The following is a 20,590-nucleotide window of genomic DNA, read 5'->3' on the forward strand; positions in this document are numbered from 1 at the left end:
ATCTGATCCAAACCTGTCTTCCTTCATTTACTTCCTGCTTTATTTACATCTGTAAATGGAGCAATGTGCCCTGCTCAAGCAACTTTCTTGGAGTTTTGGTTTTCTCCAGTTTTAAAGATGAGATTTTTAAAAAATTATTTATTAATTTTTATTTTCTTTCTAACAAATACTGGATTATTAGATTTATTTTTAGCAAATTTTCCCCCATGCAGAGCTGTAGCAGGGCTTGATGCCTTTTGGAAAAGGGCTCTTCCTCCTTGCACTCTCCTATGCTGATCTGAAAACCATCCAGAGATGAAAACAGGCTTTTGTCCAGCCTGTCTGTTGAGCTGGTGTCTCTTTATTTCCCCTGACAACTGGAATGCAGTTGATCCTGTAAAATGTCTGGGCTTTCTGTCCTGCCTAATTGTGTTAAGCTGCATTTGCATCCTAAAGAGAGCGGCTGGGAGAGGCTGTTGAAGCCTTATATACATTTTTAAGCTCATAAATGCCATCAGCGAAGTCTGAAACATCAGATAACTGACTCTGAAGGCCTTGCTGAAATGCACTGATGCCTTTATGAGTTGTCTTCCCCTGCACAGAGTCTCCAGATCCTACATGTGTTGCTGCCAGCTGTATTAGGGATGAGGAGGAACCATAACTGTGAAAACAGCCCTGGGGGCTGTAAATATCTGCACACCATCAAGGGAATTTTGCGGTTTTGCAGGGGATCATGTTCTTGTTCCTATGGCAAGAAGCTGTTTTCAGGCCTCTCTTCCTGTGTCAGAGGAGCCATCTCTTCTGGTGTTTCTGAGCATGTGCCCTGCCAACCCTCACTCCACCTTTTCAGCAATTAAATATTTGGGCACCACCATAAAAATCCAGTAAAAGTGGAGACAATGGAAAATATATTCCAGTCAATCACAACTTTTTCTGGAGGTCTGTTCCAAAAGTTTAAAGCATATGAGGAAGGTAAATCAGCATGGTAGATGAGATTTTGTGGGCATCACTGAGGGTTGTTGCTTTCACTTTGCTCCTGGGCATGGTTTTTATCCCTTGACCACATTGATCATCCTGACCTGATCCCACACAGCCTCTTCCATGCAGAAAGTTGCAGATTTTTCCTCCTGTGACCTCCACTGCACATGGGAGGAGGACTTTCATGTTTGGCTTGGTGGTTTCTTGGAGGAAACCTCTTTCTGTTCATCACAGCCCTGCAATTTCAGCCTCTGACTCTTGGTGCTGGTGCTTCTTCTCTTGCCTGTGTTTCCTTCTGGGCAGGTGACAGAGCTTTGCCAGTCTGATACCATGGCCTGGGACAAAAGTCTGTGTCTCACCCAGCTCCTTGAGTGCACGTGAGCATTTCTGTGCTGGGTAGAAGATGATTCTCCCTCTGAGTCATGCAATTGCTGTTCCCTTCTCTAAGAAATCTGGTAAAATCAGTAGAAGTAAGGGGAGGGAAGAAATGGAAAGTGTCTCTGCATCTCAAGAGGAAAAGCAACAGCTCCCCCAGGGTAGTTGTTTTGGCAGCAATCTGCATCTCAATTTCAACCCCAAAATTGCTATCAAGGGCAGGCAGCTGTGTTTGCTCTCCCAAAAGGTGTCTGAGAGGGTGTTGGTTTTCTTGCTGTGGTCATGATGGTGTGATGAGCCATGAAGGAAATGTCAGCCACGTGCATGAGGAAAAGAAAAAAATCAGTTGGGGTTTGCAGCAAGACCTTGGGAATGTCTTGACTTGCCATGTTGGTGCCTTGCTGCTGAACTGGGCTTTCACGGTGATTTCAGGGCTGTGAGTCAGGGTCTGTCCCTCTGATAGAACTGCTCATCTGAGCTGGAATTGCAGTGTAGGACCAGCTGTAACTCAGATATCCGGGGTTTGCCCTGGTCTGGTAACTCAGTGTTAGGTCTTTGCCCCAAACCTCTCTGCTGATGTTGCATTGAGGGTGGAGATGTTTCCCCAGGTGGTTCAGATGGAGGGACACTAATCTGATCATGGGACTGGAGGTATGGAGACAGGCTGAGGGAGTTGGGGTTGTTCAGCCTGAGGACAAGAAAGCTCCAGGGAAAGCTGAGAGCCCCTTCCAGTGCCTAAAGCGATTCCAAGAGAGCTGGAGGGAGAGTTTGGACAAGGGCATGGAGTAGCAAGAGAGAATGGCTTCAGACTGAAAAAAGGCCATGTTTGTATTAGATATTTAAAAGAAATTTTTCCATGTAAGGGTTGGGAGCACTGGAACGTGTTTCCCAAAAATGCTGTGGATTTCCCATCACTGGAAGTGTTCAAGGCCAGTTTGGAAAGGAATTGAGCAACCTGGTCAGGTGTCCCTGCCCATGGCAGGGGCTTGGACCAAGATCTTCTTTAAGGTCCTTCCAACCAAACCATTCTGTGATTCTGTGATTCTCAGAAGCTTTTTCTCCTTAGGGATGCCTCACCTCATGAAGTGTCATTGTGGGGTTGTCCCTGAACTTTGTGTTTACTCCCACCTGTCCCTGAGGTTTTTGCAGAGATTAAATGAATTCTCTTCTGGTTTCTTTATTTTACTTCTCTCATGTCAATGTGATGGTACAGTCAGAACACTCATGAACTCTTCAGCAAATTTTTCCTGAGAAAACCTCATGGTTGCCTTTTCCTTCTCCAAAATGTCTGGAAACCACCATTCCCCTGCTTCTCTCATAGCCATTTATACTGGAGGATGATTGTCAGCCCTGTGATGGAGGAAGCTGCTCTAAAAGCAGCTTTGCTGTGTCTCAGACATGGGGTTGGTCTGCTGGAGCAGATGTGGTGGTACGGCTGGAACCCTGCTCTGAAGCCTGGTAGCAGCTGGAAATTCAGTTTTCCATTAACCCCTTCAGCTGTTGGGAATCTCTTGATGTTCTGCCTGGTGGATTTCAGAGAGTGAGGCGAGGGCGGGTGTACATTTTAATTTTAGTTCTGCATGATGGAAGATGCTTGCAAGCCCATCATATTAATTTCAAAACTCTTCAGGATTGTGCTCATTTTTCTGTAATAGTGCAGTGGGTTGGCTGGGGAATAAGCAAGCAAAGCAGGAATTTGGGGAATGGTAAAACCAACCATGCAGACATGAGTTAGTCTGCACAGCCTCTCAGTAACCACCTGAGTGTCTCCCTTGACCCTGTTCCTACCCCTGGAAAAAAGGTTCTGACCCCTGAATGATCTTTGCATCTTTTGGGGCTTGAAAGGACTCCAGTTGTGCAGTTCATCCATCTTCCACTGGTCCCATCTGCTCATTCATCCTCTAGGAGAAGCAGGGTGGATGTGATGCCAGAAGAAACTGTCAATAGAGGGGAGGTCACGGAGAATTCCCACAAAGGAGCTGAGTAATGGAAGGTGATGGCTCCAGCTGGAGCAGAGGCATCTCCACAAAAAGGCTGCCCTTCCTCCTCTCTAATTTCCTTGCAGCTCAGCTTTGACAGCATTAAAACTTCAGGTGATCTCCATGTGAAAGCCTTTGCTTGCTCAAAAAGGGGGAGCTGGTTGCAATCCAGGGATGCCATTTTGGGCTGGGAGGAGGAATACTGCAGGACCATGGGTGTGGATGTGAGGTGGCTCAGCAGCAGGGAGTGAGGAAGCCTGGATTGATCTCTCCATATCAAAAATATTGGTACAACAGAGGTGTTCAGGGGAGTGTTTTTGTTGATTTGGCTTGCTACTGTCCTGGTTTCCACCCCAGAGGCTCTTTAGATGTTTGGAATATTGGGTACATCACAGTTGTGATGGAATTTCCTGGAGAATCCAGGAGAACCCAGCAGGGAAATTCCTCTAGACAGCAGCTGATTGTACATTGTACAAGTGAGATGCAATCTGTGCCTCCACCTCATGAGCTGTGTTGTTGCTATTTTTATTTTTTTTTAATAAATACTGTGTTTGTGCACTTGGATGACATTTCCCATTCAAAAAATGGAGGGGAGGAAGGAATGTGTCACCCACACCCAAGGTGCCAGGCACATAACTCAGGAGAATTACTCATAAAGCCACAACCTCATTATCCAGCTATGAAGGATTTCTGCCACCAATTTCCTCAGTCTGGCCACAATCCTGAAATTAATCTCACCTAAACAGTCAGGAGTGTTCCCTCTCTCAGTGCAGGCAGAAATTGTTTTGCCCCATGGTTGAATTCTTCAAACAAATACGAAAACAGGCAAAACTCCCCAAAATGCCCAAAGTGTACTAATTAAGCTGGTGCATTTGGGGTGTTAGAAAAGGATGCTCCCATCCCAGTTCCAAGCAGATGATGGAATGCACAGCATGGATGGAGCAGACTGGGGAAGACTCAAAGCACGAGCTGGGAAGTTGAGGTGGTTTTCTGTAAAATTGATCTCAGAGTTTTCCCCTTGTGAACATCTCAGGAGGAGGGATAACTTCCTCTTTTGGGGAGCAGATGGGATCTGGAATTTCAGTGTCCTTGTGGGCAGTGGTAGGATGAGCTGAATTTTGAATCCTCTGAAGTACCTGCTGCTGTATTTCTTTCTCCTTCTGGAGTCCCCTGGGGTTTGGCTACTCTGAGTGATGTCCTGCAGGAAACAAGGACAATGAGCCTGTGATGGTTAAAATCCAGACCTAAATGCACCTCTTAAAATATTTTTTTTTTAATTTTTTTTTCTGGAGCAGAAAAGAAAGGCCTGTCAAGTCACAAATTCCCAGCTCTCAGCCCCTGGTTTTTGTTTTTAGGCGGGTTTTTGGGGGGTTTTTTTGTGTTTTTTTTTGTTTTGTTTTTTTTTTTTCCTAAAGAAACAGGATGAAGGAAAGGGGCTCTGGGATGTCCAGGAGAAAAAGCATCCTTATAACCTGAGCAGTGATGGTGTGGCTCAACAAGAAGCTGGAATCCGAATGTCCGGGGCCAAACCAGGGATCTGCACATCACCATGTCCTGGCCACTCTTCCCAAGCAGCAAGTGACAGGACAAGAGGAAACAGTCTCAGCTTGCACCAAGGGGTTTAGATTTGATCTAAGGAAAAAATTCCTCACTGAGAGGTTTTTCAAGCATTGGAAGAGGCTACCCAGGGACATGGTTGAGTCACCATTCCTGGAAGTATTTAAAGATGTGTGGATGTGGCACTTGGGGACATAGGTTAGGGTGGCCTTGGCAGTACTTAGTAGTTGAACTAATGGGTCTGAAAGGTCTTTTCTAACCTAAATTATTCTGTAACTCTGGGAAGCTGAGAGCATTTCTTCTGTCAGCTGCTGGCTATGACTGGTGGCTGTAAAAAGTTTGTGTATTGCCTTTTATCTTGCCAAAGGGCATATAAGTGCTGCTAGGCATGTCCCAAGTGTGGGTCACTGAAGGATGGGGTGGATTAGCACTCATCTGAAGGGAAACAAGAGGGGAAGGAGTGGGAGGATTGAGCTGAGTTGCCCCGTGGTGATTTCCATAGGTTAAACGGGCAGGTCAGTGGGAACTACATCCTCCAGATGTAACAACTCCATAAGATCAGTGTTTACAAAACCCCTCACACAACTGGAATCAAATGCTGATTAAACCTCGAGGCTGGTTGTCCCCAGCCTGCTCAGCAGCACACACTCACTACTTGCACCACTTTTTGATGTTTCTCACTCCGAGCAACAAGAAAATCCTCTGCCACAGAGTGCAATTGGCTTGGTGTGTTTGCACAGAGGTCACCAAGGGCTGGGATTGCTGCTCTGCTCCTCTGGGCAGATATAAATCATTGCTGCAATTTTATTTCTGAATTTTTCTCTCTGGGGAAATTGCATTTTTTTTTTATTTTTTTATTTTTTAGATTTTTTTTCTTAACTGAGCTTTCTGTAGACAGCATGCATGTAGGAAGTATAAGCCATTTGTATAGGAAGCATTTATAAATGCAAAAGGATTATTAAAGTGTTCAGCCCACAGTGACCAGAGCTGAAGGCAGTGTGTGAAGGGCTTCCTAACTGGTGTTAATTGAGCAACGCAAGCAGGAGTATTAATTAAAATGCCTTTTGTGAGCTCTTGAGAGCTGCCTGGTGCTCATCTAATGCAGGACCTGCCCCTTGGGGTTCTACAAGTGCTTTTTTCCTGGCAGCAAAATCTGCTGCTTTTGTAACCAGGGGGTGTTGTTTCTAGAATAAAAGCTAAAATTGGAAATTCTTGGTAGGTAGGAGTGTGTGTACGTGTTTGAAGGCCAGCAGGAGAGAGAAACAAGCAGCTGGTGAGAAATGCCAAGACCTTGATTCAGCAGGGCTCTCCCTCTTCTCTCAGATCTGACACACTGAAATGCTCAACTGGATTGTGGCCAGAGTGCTCCTCCCACAGCAAGACTGGACACTTAAACAAGGGATTATCCTTTTCCATTGAAGATTTTAATTTATGGAGTTTTTTTGTAATTTTTTGTAAGGTTTTAATGTTATTTATTATTTTTGCAGGTGTTCTGCAAACAATTCCAACCCTCTACTTTTGTACTGTTGCTAATCTGGAAATATTGAAACTTTCTAGGAATTTTAAAGATTCATATCAACTTTCTTTTGAAAAGGAGGTGCTGCTCCCCATGCTCAGCTGTGATGTTTTGAGGAGCCAACAGCTGGTTTTGTTCAGGATGTGCCTGGATATCAGAGCTCTTGGTGTGCTGATGGTTTCCATGTCCTTAACCATGACAGCGAAATAAGTTTTTTTTCCCAGTACTTACCACTTGTCTTACTTTTTCTTCCAGATTAGAAGAAATTCTTGTGTGCCCAGGAGAGCAGGACTTGGGAAGCAGCTGGTAAGAGCATCTCTTCAGGAGAGGGTCACCTGAACGTGGAATTATGGGGCTCAGGCAGATGCAAATAAAATTTTTCCATTGAGAAACCTTTTTTTTCCCCATGACTTTCATTTTATAGGAGTTTCACTCCCTTTTGGAATGAGTTGCTTTATCTTCATTCACATAGAAAGCAACCTTATCCAGGAGTTGTCTCAGAGCTTTGGCCATATTTTCATGTTCTCCCTGTGTTCTCATTGTCTTTATCCTTTGCTGGTTTCATGTCTTTATCTCTGGAGCAAACCATGCACAGGAATAAAATAAACATGGAGAATGCAGTTCTTTGAAACTTGGGTGCCTAAGGATGCCAGGCAGAATTTGAATCGTGGAATAGTCTGGGTTGGGAACAATTTTGAAGGTCATAAAATTCAATGAGCAGTGAGATGTCCAATGATGGGACATTTCCAACTTCATCTGCTTGCTCAGAGCCTCATCCCACCTGACCTTGAATCTTTCTAGCCATGGGGCGCCTGCCACCTCTGTGGCCAACATTTTTGTGTCTTTCCAAAATCTTTTATCTCACCTGAACCCCTACCCTCTTTCAGTTGGAAACCATTACCCTGAGACTACAAGCCCTACTAAACTGTCCATCCCCAAATTCCCTGAAATCACTGAGAACTGCCTTGTTCTGCAGATCTTCAGATTTAACTTCATGTTCCTCATCTTGGAAACTCCTGCCAGGGTGGTAAAGCCTTGTTGGTCTCCTGGGCAGTGTGAAAGGCAAGCAGGGGAGTGCTGGTCCGTGTCACACTGTTGGGATGTTCATGTGTCCCCTCCCAGGGAAATTGCTTCTTGCTCCAGCAGCAGATCCAGCTGTGGAGATCCATTTGTGGGCAGCACAGCCACAGACAAGTTCCACTGGCTTTTTCTGGGATTATTCTGTCCCTCCCACCTGGTTTCCCTCCCCTTGGAGGCATAGGGAGGTTTACAGGACTCCTTCTCAGTGACCCTGGAGACAGAAACTGATTCATCCCCCACAAGGCTCATGCTTGGGGAGGGAGCAGTGTTTTGTGTAATTTTCCTGTCCCCTGTGGCAGCACTGGTGCTGAATCAGTGTGATGGGTGTCCTCTTTGATTCAGGTGATGTTTCCCTAAATCCCAGTGCTCATTCCCTTGGATCTGCTCCCAGCAGGACTGAGCCCAGAGCTTTAGTGGTGTTACTGCTGTCCTGAATAGTCCCCAAGCACCACATCTGGCTCAGGAGAGAGAACACAAATTGTCCTCCCACACGGGTCTGGGCTGAAAACCAGAGGATTTGGCTTTCAGTACCAGCTGGTTGTGCCTTAAAACAAATTTTGCTGAGGGCATCTTTTCTCAGCTTTATGGTTTTCTCTTCCCATTTCTTACTTTCATGTGCAGTTTCTTCTGTGTCGCAGAAAGGAGCAGCTACATGGGAGTGTGGCCTCTGGGAACAACCTGGACAATGAAAAAGAAAAAAAAAGCTGTAATTAGCCAGGTGATGGAGCAGATTGTTTCAGCAGTGAGGGGCAAAATAACTCTTGTGGCATTTCTGTGTCTCTGACCAGTCTTGCTCTTGCTGGATCTGGAGTCACCCAGTGCAGGGCATTGGTGGTGGTGGAGTGAATTGTAAGGAACACCAAGTGTGATGAATGTGAAAGTCCTGTGGTGCTTTGGGAGTTGTACTGATGGTGTCAGCCAGGCTGGGCTCAGGATGTCTCTCCCCAGCTCTCATGGTGGTCCTTGGCTGTATTGACAACATTTTAGTCCCCATAAATTTGTTGACTGTCCTGTCCTGTCACTGTCCCTGTGTTTGTTGTCTTTGTGCTCTTGTACACTTGTTGATCGCCCCCTCCTCACCCGATGTGTACCAGGGGTCTGTTGCTCTCCCTGTCTATCTGCTGCATGATGAGAAAAGTGGATAAGTGGATGGAAACCCTTAGGGAAGAGCCACACACTCTAAGTTGGGTGTGGAATGCTCTTGAAAACCTCACTGTTGTTAGCCACAGGTGGTGCTTTGGGAGCAAAGCTATGGAAGGACATCATTACAGCAGAGAGTCCAAATCTCTCCCTGCTCAGATTTGTTCTTCTTCACCTCCTGATACCCTGCAAGTCCAGGCAGTGGAGTTGTTTTGAGCTCTTTCATGCTCTGTGCTGAGTGAGCACTGGTGAAGGCATTTGTGCTGGAAGGGCTGCACAGGGCACAAGCAGAAGGTGCTCCCTGGCCCCAGCCCTTCATCCCCATCACCAAGTGTTTGCCAGAGGCTGCTGAGGTCTGGAGAGGCCACTCCTTGCTAAATAGACCAGCAGGCTCCCCTGGGGACTTTGTTCAACTGGGCTGACCCGTGCTTCAGCCATTCTGGTGATGCAAGTAAGAGAGGTTGACTGGGGCTAAGCTTGCGCCTGGATTTGTGTCCAGCATCAGCTTCACTGCTCAGACTTTTTGTGTTTCACTGAGTGGTTTTCTGGCTGGTCATTGGTGCTTTCAGTTATAGGTGCAGTAATTGGAAAAGCTGTGTTTTTATTAGTCATAAATGTACATCTGTGTGCACACAACTATCTATAAAATAAGCCTTTAAAACAAATGGAGATGTAACATCCATGTGTTGATGTCCTCATTGTGCCCAGGTCCTTGATAGATCTCATTGCATTTTATCCTTGTCTCCATCCTTCTCATCTCTTCAGGTGTCAGTGGTGAACCCCACAAATACTGCTTTTCATGAACACACACGCTGATTTTGTTTTCAGGGGTGTGAAGGACCTGGGTGCTTTGTTTGTCCAAGGGCACATAGAAGGGCTCAAAGCTGGTGATGGGACAAGAGGAAATGGCCTCAAGTAGTGTCGGGGTATTTTCTGAGTTCCCCAGATAGAGGAGGAATTGAGAATCTGACTCCATGTTCTTAGAGGGTTAATTTATTATTTTTTGATCTGTATTATATTAAAGAATGCTATACTAAACTATACTAAAGAACAGAGAAAGGATACAGACAGAAGGCTAAGAGATAATAATAAAAAACTCTCGGCTCTTTTCAGAGCCTCGACACAGCTTGGCCGTGATTGGCCATTCAGTTAAAACAATTCACATGAAACCAATAAAACAGTGACCAGTTGGTAAACAGTGTCCAAACCACATTCCAAAGCAGCAAAACACAGGAGAAGCAGATCAGATAATTGTTGTTTTCATTTTCCTCTCAGGCTTCTCAGCTTCCCAGGAGAAGAAATCCTGGCGAAGGGATTTTTTAGAAAATATGACGGTGACACAAGGGGAGGTTTAGATTTGATATTAGGAATAATTTCTTCACCAAAAGAGTTGCCAAGCATTGGAACAGGCTGCCCAAGGAAGTGTTGGAGGGATTTAACAGGTGTGTGGATGTGGCATGTGTGGTGGTGCTCACAGGGGTCCCAGGACGAGGGAAGAGATGAGAATCTTAACTCCATGTTTCAGAAGGCTGGTTTATTATTTTATGATATATATTATATTAAAATAAAATTATATATTAAAACTATACTAAAAGTATAGAAGAAAGGATTTCATCAGAAGGCTTCAAAGGGAAGGAATGGAATGATCCTAAAATCTTGTGACTGTTCACAGCCTCGACATAGGTGGCTGTCATTGGTCATCAAGTAAAAACAATTCACATGATGGGTAAACATTTCTCCAGATCTCATTCCAAAGCAGCAAAACATGGAGAAGCTGAAGCTTCTCAGCTTCTCAGGGGAAAAGATCCTAGTAAAAAGATTTTTCATAAAATATGTCTGTGACATGTTGTGGTGTGATGTGTATTTAATTCCAATAGTGACAGGCACGTGGGGACATGGCAGAGTGGTGGCCTTTGCAGTCAGTGCTTGGTTAATGGTGGAACTTGGTGATGTTTAAGATCTTTTCCAACCTAAACAGTTCCATGATTCTTTGTGGACTCCTGGTGGACTTGGCTCACAGTGAGCTGCTCTGTGTGCTCACCACACAGGAGATCCCTGATTGTGACACTGCTCTGTGGGATGCCTCTGAGTGTGTGTGGAAAGGAAAAAGAGCCATTATACAACACCCTCGTGTGGCTGTCCCAGCTGCCAGCATGTGATGTGAGTCCTGTGGTGACCCAAAATCCCTTCTCGCTGGGTGGTGGGTTAATCTCATAACTACCCACGCCTGACCTTCCTGGGAATGTCCTGGCATTCAGTGCACCCCCCCCCAGAGCAATGGGCAGTGTCATCAGGCTGCTGGCACATTTTGTGTTTTCTCAAACCACTTTCTTGGCCAGCATTCCAGTGCTGGGGTGGTTTCTGGCCGGAATTCCTCCATGTGGTGGTCCCTGCTCAGTGAGCGGAGCTGGCTTCGCCTCCACAAAGCCTGCAGCTCCCGTCCTGCTGCTTTCCCCCCTGCATCTCAATCCTTGCATTCCTGCAAGGGAACAAGATAATCTCTGTGCTGGTTTTGTAGCAAACTCTCCTCAAAGTGACAGCCGTGGGCAAGGCTGTGTGGCTGTGATGTGCTGGGATTGTTGATTCCTGGGCCGCCCTCCTAATCCCCTTAGCGCTGAGAGTTGCTGCTCTGAGCTCGGTTGTCTTCCTTGAGAAGTGCTGCCTCCAAATAACCAGGGATCTGCACAAATTCCCTGGCCTTCCCTGAACAAGTAGGAAGGTGTTCTCCCACTTGAGCAGGGTGCTTTGTTTTTGGCAGAGCCGAGCATGCAAATGGAGGGAAAGTTTCCATTGTTGGATGCCAGCGGTGCTGTCGGGCTGTGGGAGGTGTCTGCTGTGCACCACATGGGAAGAGGGTTACTTGTGATTTGGGAGTGCTCCTCAGATGGGGAAAACCTGGGTGTTGAGGAAGGATTTCTAATGAGAAGGCTGGAGCACCTCTCCTTGGAAGATGGGATGGAGGAGTTGGGGCTGTTCTGCCTGGAGAAGGGAAGGCTCCAGGGAGACCTCAGAGCCCCTTCCAGTGCCTGAAGGGGCTCCAGGAGAGCTGGAGAGGGACTTGGGACAAGGGATGGAGTGACAGGACACAGGGAATGGCTTTAAACTGACAAAAGGGAGATTTGGATTAGAGATTAGGAAGAAATTCTTCCCTGTGAGGGTGGTGAGGCCCTGGCACAGGTTGCCCAGAGAAGCTGTGGTTGCTCCACCCCTTAAAATGTCCAAGGCCAGGTTGAAGGGGCTTGGAGCAACCTGGGATAGTGGAAAGTGTCCCTGCCCATGGCAGGGGGTGGAACTGGATGATCTTTAAGATCCCTTCCAACCCAAACCATTCTGTGATTTTATAATTTTATGATTTTTTTTTCTTTGCGATGTAGGGGAATACAGGGAAGTGAAATTACAATTATTGCAGTAGGTAAGGGCAGCTCCTGGATGTTTGTAATATTCAAAAATTGAGATTGATTTCCGCTGCATATTAAGGGATTGATGGAAGCTTTCCTGTGCTGTGCAGGTGTTTGGATCAAGCACCAGCACCTGAAAACACATGGATATAGAAATTAATGTTGTTCCCACATCTCACACTAGGACAGCAGCTCAAGTGACCTCTTTTCCAGCCTAAAAACGTTCTCTTTTTCTTCTAAAGTATGGTGGGGGAAAGATGAAACTGTCCTTGTCCTCCCTCTATCAAATGGCTGCCAATTTATGGTTGGGATTCTGTGATAGAGTTGAGGATTTAATTTGATTTATTTATGCATCAAGTTTTTAAAGGATGAGGATTAATTTTTCTCTTTTAACCTGGACTTTACAGAAACTCAGGTCCCAAAATCAAGAGCAGGTGCCTCGTTGTCTCAAGGCAGAGACATCTGTGAAGCCACCTTCATTTCTGCAGTGAGCTGCCAGTGAATCTGTCCTGTGTCAGGCCAGACCTTTTGGCTGCAGCCTCCATTTTTCAGGGCCCATCAGTATATTTTGAATTATCTGCATCCCTGGGCCTTGCAGCTTTCTGTTTTCTCCCTATTGCCAGATTTGGATTTATTTTTTTTGTGTGTGTGCTTTAAAAACATCTCCCCCTCACACAGGCAGGTTCATGTGCTGGTTTGGGATGACAGCCTAGAGCTGGTGTTGTGCAAGGTACCGGCAAAAGAGGTAAATCCAGATGTCCCTTTATTTTCCTGAGCAGAGAGGAAGAAGCTGATGTGAGTTACTTCTGCCTTTAGAGATCCAAAAGGCTGAATGCATTTCTATTTCAGCTGAATGAAATGGCAGGCCTCCAGCTTGCTTGCTGCAAAATTGAGGTTATTTTGTGGAGCCGTGGTTGGGATATTTCCTCTTTTTCCCTGTGCTCTCACAGTATGTAAAGACGCAGATACCATGTAAGGGGTGGTGTCAGAGCAGCCACTCCGGGAATCACAGAATCCATGAAATGCCTTGGGTTGGAAGGGACATTACAGATCTTCTTGTTCCAACAACAAACGGCTCTTCCAGACCTACACACAGCTCAACATTGTGATCAGCATCCCTTGGAGATGGATCACAATGTTGAGCTGTGTGTAGGTTTGGAAGAGGATTGTGTTGGCAGCTACAGAGCAGAGGAAGGCAAACAAGCAGTGATTGCACAGGAATGATCTCCAGAGCCCAAAAAAATACTCACCCAGCATCAAACAGTAAGAGGAGGAAACCCTGTGGCACTATCCAAATCTGTTGTATGAATTCCAAGGGAAAGGACATCACTCTCTTCTAAAATGACAGGTTTTCTATAAAATTTGAAATGTTGATGAAATTTCGAAATTCTTCGTGACTTCCCAATTCAGTTCTGCTTCCCACTCTCATTTTCCAGGATAGCTACAACCCATAGCAGGGCAGGAGAGATCATAAAGTCAAGGAGGGTCAGGATAATGAAGGATAGAGGCCATGGAACAGTGCCTGTCACGCAGGGGGAGCATTTCAACATTTCAAGATGTTTTGAATCAATGTTTGTGGTTTTAATGTTGCTTCTGCAGGTTGGTTTATGCCATCAATCCCAGTCTCCTCAGCAATGTAATTGCCTGAGATGATCTGCTCTGGCTCAAGCTGGCCAGCCAGGAAGGATCTGGAAGTTTTGATTTAGGACTGTATTTTAAGTTAGAAAAAAGTGTTCTCTGTCTGTTTTGAAAGAGCAGCCGGGAAGCAGATAAAGAAATCTATCAATTTTGGTTTTTAAACAGAACATATAAATAAATAAATGCAGAAGTAAATAAAGGAAACCTGCAAGCAGAGAATTGAAAAAGTTCAACTTCAATGCTGTTCTGTGTGAATATGATTCCAAAGGATCAGAGCACCTTTGCCAAATGAAAAATATTGTCTGTGCCTGCTGGCATTGCTCATTCCCAATAAGGTGCAGTTGTTCAGTAAGTTACAATTTTGGGGGTGAAATATCTAGAAGTGATTAAAAAGTAATTTAAAATATCTGTGCTTTCCCATTAAGCTGTTGCCAGGGGCATTGAACAGTCTGTATCCTCCCCTGCACCTTAGAACCAGCCTTTTGTCACACTGGAGGCATTTTTATAATAAAAATACATAAAATTACATCATGTATCGACCAGAGCTCAGTTAACTTAAGCACATGCAAGGCCTCTATTAGGAAACAAAAGCCAGTGGCTGGGGACATTGATTTTTGTAGGAATTAGTAAATTTGGCATATCACTGTATTTTTAAATAGCTCCATACCCTCCCAGTGCCAGTTGAGGAAAGATGGTGTTTCCATTTTTCTCTGACCTGTAAATTGGACAAGAAAAACCCTGTTTTTTCTCTTTCCCTCTTTCTTTCCCCATCAATTTCCCTGTCCTTTTCCTTCCTTTTCCTCTTCTTTTCCTTTCCCTCACTGTCTAGAGATCTGCCTCTTTTCCATTTTCCTTTCTTCCTGCCCTTCCATTTTTCTTTTTTTTCCCCTTCCTTTTCCTTGCCCTACTGTGTCTATAATGTAAGCAGGCTAAACAAAAGCTCAGTGCTGGAAATCTTTACAAGACACAAATCATGGAATAGTTCAGGTAAGAAGGAGCTGTTAAAGGTCACCAAGTCCAATGGTCAGGGACATCCTCAACCACATCCCATTGCTCAGAGCCCCATCCAACCTGACCTGGAATGTTTCCAGGGATGGGGTATCCACCACCTTTTCCAGTGTTTACCACCAACACTGTAAATAATTTTGTCCTAATATCTTGTCTAAATCAACATTCTTTTAGCTTAAAGCCATTCCCCCTTGTCCTATTGAAACAAATCCTGCTGAAATATTTTCCCCACATTTATTTTCAGGAAAGTGGGGGATTTTTAGAAGAAAAGGGTTCTTAGATTGTTCAAGGCCAGTTGGGGTGGAGCTCTGAGCAGCTTGGCCTGGTGGAAGGTGTCTCTGCCCATAGCAGGGGGTGGAACTGGATGGTCTTGAAGGTCCCTTCCAACCCCAACCATTCCATGGTTCTAAGTGCTGTTTCTTGGCTGAGGTGAAGTTTTCCCAGACCTGCCCTGCAGAGGCTGTTGGCATTGACTGGACTAAGTGTTTTTTTCTCTCACAAATTGCATTTCTGATAAGCAGCTCAAATTGCCTTTTAAGAATTAAAATTCAGATTTTATAATACCTTACATAGTCTCTGCTGCTGCTGTAAGGTAGCCATAATTCAAAGGAAAACTTTTCTGTCTAATTTAGCAGATACTTAAACATGGTGAGAGATGGATATGGGTGAGGGGAGGACATTCTACAAGCTGATGGGATATTTGCAATGTACTCTAAAAATTTCAGTTTATAATTACTTATTAGACAACAAGGGGAGGAAAAAAGTTGGGTGGTAGAGAAGTTGACTCATGATATTGAAGTGATAAACAATTTTCTCCTTAAAAAACCCAAAAGGCTGTGTTTTTCAGTAGCTTTTGAAAGTTAATATTTACAGGACTGGAAGTTGATAGACTTTCTATTATGTCTTAACTGATTTTGATGGGGAAGAGATTTCTGACTGTGTCACTGCCAGTTAGATCAGCTTTGGCAATGCTCTGACAGGGTTTGCACGGATCTGATGTTATCCAAGGAGAAGTGCACTGGCACAGACACGAGCTGTGAACCCACCCATAACTTTCTCATGGTTTCTGCAGTAGCATTTCCCTCTAATGAGGGCAAAACAAACAAAATCCCAACTTTTGAAAAGTCCTGACCTGGATAAAACTAACCTTGGCTTTTCTGTCTTGTGTAATTAAGTTCTCCTGTGGCCTTTCTTTTGGTCCTGTTTCTGCCTGCAGATGTTTCTGAAGAAATCCTGAGCTTTGGTATAAAATATAACTCTGTGTTTTAAAAACTCTACCCCTTTTTACTTAATGTAATTGCACCTTTGTTTTAATATATTAAATACCTATATGTCCTGCAGACCTTCAGATAACATCATAGTTTTACTGGTGGCAATTAATCTCATTTCTGAACTGAGGTGTAACTACAGGGCTGCTTTGTTTGTACATGTGCTTGGTTGTATGAGATTTTCAATCCCACTGCTCAAATGGAAAATTGGGAGGGTTTATCCTCCACAGAAGGAAAACAAGGAGCATGTGAGTCAGGAAAAGAAATTTGTGAGGTTTAGTGAGTACCCACTCTTATTTTTTAGTTGGCAAGAGTTTGGCACTGTTTGGAATTGCTATTTGGGAATTTTTAAAGTTGTTGGCAAAGTCTCAATTTCCCTCGTGTCCTCAGCCAGCACCTTGGATATCCTGTAGTGGGGTTATGATGAAGACAGAGCTATTTCAGGTTATGCTGTTGGGGCTGCATCTCCAGGTCCAGATCTTCATACCTTTCTTTTTGGTTTAGCCCAGCTCATGGGAAATAATTGGGCTCTTAATCACAGAATGGTTTGGATTGGAAGGAGCCTTAGAGATTGATCTCATTCTGCCTGGTTGTCTGTGGCCAGGATGTTATTTTATGAACTCCTTTGCCTTTGGCTCGTGGCATTGAAGTTTGCTTAGCCTCTGCCACATGTTGGCTCCATGTCAGGAGTTTTTCATCTCCTCTATCTGAGCAAGAACGGGCTGAGTGAAGTGGTTGGAGGTGCTGAGGGAGATTTTTCAAGCTGGACATGCAGGTGGACACCCAGGAATCTTCCCAGTGCCTGCTGTAGCCAGGAAGGACTGCCCAGCCCTAATTCTTTCCTTTAGACACAGGCACAGTGCACAGTGCACAGTGGTGTCTTGTTGGCTCAATTTCATCCTGCACATCACAATTTGGCCACTTCTGCCTCGCAGCTGGACGCAACATAAATTTGTACAGAGGAGGAAAGAACTCAACTCCTGTGGGAGGTCTGAGGCTGTGAATTTTTCTCTTTCTGAACAAATTCCTTGTTTGCAATCCTCTAACCACTGTCCAGTCTTCCCTGTGGGCTCAGCAGAGATGTCTGGACCACAGCCTTGTTTTTCTTGGCTCTTCCCTCAAAGTAATTGAGGAAGTAATATGAGTCTCTGGGGTGTCTGGGAAAGAGAAGATGGAAGCTGCTGCCCTAACTTTCAGTGCTGGTTTTTCAGGACTGGTGTGTGTGTTCAACAGTTCTTCAATGCATCTGTAGGCACACGGTGGATTCTTGGAGGGCAAGGAGATGGATTTTGATGATCCTTGTGAGTCCTTTCCAGCTCAGGATATTTTGTGATTCTGTGGTTCTGCTGCTATGGCTGCTGCTTGTGTGGTCCAGGCTCCTCACCTGGGCATGATGGTGGGGCTGCCCGTCCTTAATTTTCATTGTCTCCCATTGGTTTGATCTGGAATTTGCTCTCTCCCTTGATTTGGGATATGGGGATTTGCTGACCCATCACACGTGGGAGTGTCTGCAGCAGAATTGTTCCAGGATATTCAGGTGGTTGTTCACAGTTGGGTGTTTCTCTGGCTATTAATGGGATGAGCTTTGGTGTTTAATCCTGCTTGAGCCCTATTTGAGACCTTTCTGAAGGACTTTGGTCAAGCCAGGGGTCCAGCTTTGCTGCTATAGCTGTGCCACACAGCTCTACTGTCAGTTGTTGATGCCGCACCTTTTGAAATATTCACATTTAATGGCAATACAAGGCATGTCTGAGCCCTGAAATGCCATGGAGAAGCAAAGGAGTGGAAATAGAGTGGCAGCAGAGCTTAACATTTCTTGGCTTTTTTTTGTGTAGAGCTATCTGGGTTTTGTGCATTGACTGATCTGCTTGCTTGGGCTGCTGACATTCATCTCTCTTGACTGTCAAATTCAGTGTAGTGGAAATGTTAATCTGACCACAGCCACAATGCAAAGAAGCATCTTCAGGTGAAAACACACATAGAAGCCTTCTTAGGAATCTGTTTAGGTCTGAAGAACAAATCTGTACATGATGCTGGTCATGTTTGCTCATGTTGTGCAGTGAAGTCCCATCCCAGCAGCCTGTGGGAGCTGCTTGGTGGTGTCTCCTCCTGCACAAGACAAATTCAGGGATCCTCCTCTTCCTTAGTTCATGGAACAGGGCTCCCACTGGGATCAGGGGGGTTTTAATGGTGCATATCCTACCACATCTCCAGTCTGGGCTAACCAACATCTCAATATTTAAACATACCAAAGGACATAAACTTCTCTGAGATTCCACTCAAAACTTTGGAACATGGGGATGTCCTTTATTTCCAGGCCATACCTGTGTAGGATCTAAGCCATAATCACAATCCTTTGAAGTTTTAAGCCTCTGTCTCCTTCTGTATGCTCTCTTCTCTGTGCTGTCACATTTGCCTGTCAGGCTGTCTCCTGCTGAATTGGGGTTCCACATTGATACAAGATTTTCTGGTCCCCTTTCAAAACACCTAATTTCCTTCTCCCTTTGTCATTTGCATGATATTAAAGCTGTTTCTTTTTTTGGTGGCTTTCCTGGGATCTTGGACTCTCCTTTGCTGTTCTCTCAAGTCCAGTTCACTCTGGGTAAGGCTGACCTGGAGGCAAAGTTGCTGTTGCTTTCTGAATTTTTGGTCCTTTTTATCCAGGGCATGTTTGTAAATGGTGGCATTCTGCTGGCTCCATGCTACATGGAGAGCACCAGAGCTGTCCTGCCTGTGGGATTGTCCATGAAAATTTAGCTAGGTAAATGATGCTGACATCATTTATCTGTTCAAAGCAGTTTGGGAATCACTGTGTGATCCATAGGGCAGGACTCTGCTGAGGAGGAAATCTCAATGCAGCAGAGATTCCTGTGCTAGAGGTGAGAGTGGAGTGTCCAGGAAGGACAAAACCCCAACCAGGATCTTGCAGGATGGTTTTTCTCTTGGTGTATCTGGTAGGGGTGCAAGGAATGTTTTTGAATGTTTAATTGAGGGACCATTCTGGTGAGTTCTGCCATAGGGAGGGGAACAGGGGCTTCACCTGCAATATCATCCAGGGTGGAACTTTATTTTTTGTCCATTCTTTTTTTTTTTTACTGCTTTTTGGATGGATGGGCTGGAGGACAATGAGTCAATGGATCCTGTGTGCTTGGAACACTATGCTAATTTTGGATAGCTAATTGTGAAATTAAATTCTTCCAGTCCCAGGACCCATCCATGCTGCTCTAGTTGGGTGATGATCTGACTCCCAGGTGATGCTCCAGCTCTGGTTCTTCTATCCCAGAGAGGTCACAGCCTGTAAAATTGCCTCAGTTGCTCTGGATGGAGCCTGAGCACGTTGGAATAAAGCTTTCACCCCCAGGGAAAGCATGCCAGGCTCATGGTGGCACATTTGATGTGTGTGTGGGACAATGAGCATCCAACCTCTGCTGCTCTTCTGCAGAAATATTTTGTCAGGATTTCTCCCCCTCCCTTTATTTGTTGAGCAGTGTGTGAAATTCAGCGCATTTGATGGAATGATAAGATTTACCTTTGAAATGGAGCTTTTGTGTATGAACAAACCTGTGTGGGGATAGATGGAAGGAAAGCTCATAATACCACCAAAGTCTTTAAAAGCTACGAGCCTGAGCCTGCTGTCCTCTCTTCACCTCAATTTCTCAGGTGTGACAAGCTTGAAAGCCAGAAACCTGTCTCTGACTGCACACTAGGCATGACACAGTGAGTATATTTTTGGAAAATGAAGAACAATTGGTGTGTTACTGAAGGAAAAATACAACTGATGCTACTTTACTGAAGGAAATCCCACTGCTGCCTCTTTTTTTTTTTTTTTTTTCCCCTGGAAGCTACAGAATTTACTACACTGTTTATGTGCTGAAAGAAAATGGTGATAAATTAGTCCCTGTAACCAATCCTACTTGTACCACAGAAATAGTTGTATTTATGGAAGTGGTCAGACATGCAGTGGTGTCCAGAGATGTATGGCAATGTTTACCCCAGACCACAGCATTGTGTGATTTCACAGGGCACAGAGCAGGCCATGATGTGTGTCCTAATTAGTGTAATGCACCTTGTAATAGCTGTGAAATAAATTCTGCACCGAAGCTTTTGGCCCAAAAGCACAGGATCTAATGCAGATTCCATGGAGATAAAAGGGGAAAAAAAATAAATTACCTAATGTTGTAAAGGCTTTTGAGTGAATTCTGAAGTACATCTGTACATAATCATTGGAATCACAGAATGGTTTGGGTTTTGGAAGGGACTTTAAAAATCATCCAATTCCAACCCCCTGCCATGGGCAGGATCACCTTCCAGTGGACCAGGTTGCTTCAAGCCCCATCCAACCTGGCCTTGAACATTCCCAGGTTTGATGGGGCTTGGAGCAATATGTAGGTGTCAAGTTTGTGGGCAAAATGTGTGTTAACCTTGTTATTAAATGTGTGTTAGCATAAAAATGTGTGTTAACCTTGCATTGCTCACCCTTTTCCTTCCATGACACAGAGCTTTCCTCTGTCCCATGGGCTCATTCTCCCTCTGTCAACCCAAGGGAATTGTTTATTGATTAATGCATTAATCAGCCCCACATCTTTGCTTGCACCCTCTTGGTGTGGCTCTTTTTAGCACTTGGTAGTTTTAGAGAGAGGGGATGACTGATGATCGTGTTCTGAAGCTCTGTGA

General features: G+C 44.8%; 1 protein-coding gene across 4 annotated transcripts in view; it reads left to right on the plus strand.

Annotated features, from left to right (window-relative positions):
- The window catches only part of TSNARE1 (t-SNARE domain containing 1), a 470,571-nt gene that overhangs the window by 38,171 nt on the left and 411,810 nt on the right, over nucleotides 1–20,590 (plus strand). For all 4 annotated transcript variants that reach the window (XM_054295392.1, XM_054295260.1, XM_054295195.1 and 1 more), the window contains exon 3: nucleotides 6,640–6,690. The gene's annotated coding sequence lies outside the window, so the exon portion shown is untranslated. The remainder of the gene's footprint in view (nucleotides 1–6,639; nucleotides 6,691–20,590) is intronic.

The sequence above is a fragment of the Melozone crissalis genome, unplaced genomic scaffold (genome assembly GCF_028551555.1).
Source record: "Melozone crissalis strain CALT ecotype California unplaced genomic scaffold, PUWL_Pcris_2 ptg000002l_1, whole genome shotgun sequence".
Classification (NCBI taxonomy): domain Eukaryota; kingdom Metazoa; phylum Chordata; class Aves; order Passeriformes; family Passerellidae; genus Melozone; species Melozone crissalis.